Raw genomic sequence first — 2025 nt, forward strand, 5'->3', positions numbered from 1 at the left:
AAAAGGGGTTTGCCCCCCCCCCCCATGGACATTAATATGGAGTTGCCTCTCTTTGTGGCTATACCATCATCCACTCCTCTGGGAAGACTTCCACAAGATCTCAGAGGGTCTCTGTGGGAATTTGGGCCCATTTATGAGGTCAGGTACTGATGTTGGAGGAGAAGACCCGGCTCCCAATCGATGTTCCAGTTCATCCAAAGGTGCTCAGTAGGGTTGAGGTCGGGGCTCTGTGCAGGACACTCGAGTTCCTCCACCTAGCTGGTCACACCATGTCTTTATGGAGCTGGCTTTGTACACAGGGGACAGTCATGGTGGAACAGAAAAGGGTCTTCACCAAACTGTGACCACAAAGCTGGAAGAGCTCAATTGTCTACAATGTCTTTGTATGATGGAGGATGAACAGAACCTTCACTGGAGACACTTGCACTTCAGTCATTGGGGGCCCACATACACTTGGTAGGTGTGATGGTAAGGAGCCCACATACATTTGGCCATATAGTATATGTCCGGCCCAGTATTCTATCCCTGCAGTCTGTATATTTTTGGTATCGGTGGTTGGGCTTTGTCTCTATGTAGCACTTCCCTAATTCTCCTCTTCCTATCGCCGCCCTCACACTTACACTTTGCTTTTTCTAATCACTAAACTTCGTGTTTCTCTTCCTCTTTCTTCTCAGGGAACCGAATGTCTATATTCCTTGTCAGCTCATCTCCCCATCGACTTCTCGCTCATTCATCGTCTATTTGCGCTTGTTTCCTCCTCCTTCACCTTTAGTGATTGTATACCGGGCAAGCTGCGCTGCCAAATTCTCTTTTTGCCTTGGAAAACAAATCTCATTTCAGGGGTTCTGTAAAGCAATAAAATAATCCTGCCAGTCACATACAGTATATACAGGGCCGGATTTACTCTCTCTGCTGCCCCAAGCCCTCCCCCCCATGGAGAATGGCAGACCGGCTGGGGACAAGAGATCACTTGCACAAAAAAAGCGGCGGCTTCCCCGCTGTACATTTAGCTCTACTTGCCCAAAGCCGGGCTAATTGTATATAACAACTACCCGCCCGGTGCCCGGAACTGCATGTCCCAGGCATCGGGAGATAGGAATTCCACACCCCTGCTGCCCCTCTACTCCCTGCTGCCCCAAGGCCGGCCCTTGGTTGGCCTTGTGGGAAATCCGGCCCTGTACACGCACAATCATCAGGCGCGGTAGCACGCAACCGAGCTTTGCCATACGTAGGCGGGTATTCCTGGCCCAGATGATCACCAGGACGAGGCCTGCTCATGAATTATCTGAGAATTTATTTATCATTCTGGTAAAAAACAATCAGCTCCTATAATTCTCTACCCTGAGGGCCCATTCACACCAGACACAGTGCGTTCTGGCCGGAACGCACTGCATCGCAGCCGGCTCACTGTGTTGTGGGGCAGGAGGGGGGCGTGGTGGTCCAATGAAGTGAATGGAACCGTAGCCACGCAGTCCGGCCGCATGGTAACGTAAGGCACATCAATGCCTGCGGTCCGGTCAGAAAAAATAGTGCGGAGTGCTGGGCCGCGGTGCCATTCACTTCAATAGACCGCCACGCCCCCTCCTGCCCCACAACAGAGTGAGCCGGCCGCAATGCGATGCAGTGTGCTCTGGCCAGAATCGGACCGGAACGTACTGTGTCTGGTGTGAACGGGCCACATACTTTAATCACATCTCAGGGGCTTTCCCTTTTGAATTTTACTAAAATCCTAAATCCCGGTGCCTGTGCATTATCCGGGGTCCCCATCTACTTCCTTTAAGGTCTCATTCCCACTGTTGCAAATTAAGGTACATGGGCATACAGCGTAACATACGCATTACATAACATACATTACAGCTCCCATGGATACCAATGCAGGTACATGGGCATACAGCGTAGCATACACCTGTATCTGCAGGGCCCGGGAGCCCAGCTGCTGTGTTGTTGTGCTCATAGTATTGTATGGGCAGAATACACTGTATACAGGTTAACACAAATCCAGGCATGTCAATGCCCTCCCCCCCC

General features: G+C 51.2%; 1 protein-coding gene across 1 annotated transcript in view; it reads right to left on the bottom strand.

The window, feature by feature from the left end:
• Window positions 1–2025, bottom strand: part of FSCN2 (fascin actin-bundling protein 2, retinal) — a 23823-nt gene that overhangs the window by 4766 nt on the left and 17032 nt on the right. The gene's annotated exons all lie outside the window — the stretch shown is intronic.

Source organism: Nanorana parkeri, unplaced genomic scaffold (assembly GCF_000935625.1).
Source record: "Nanorana parkeri isolate BGI_ZX_2015 unplaced genomic scaffold, ASM93562v1 scaffold1157, whole genome shotgun sequence".
Lineage (NCBI taxonomy): Eukaryota > Metazoa > Chordata > Amphibia > Anura > Dicroglossidae > Nanorana > Nanorana parkeri.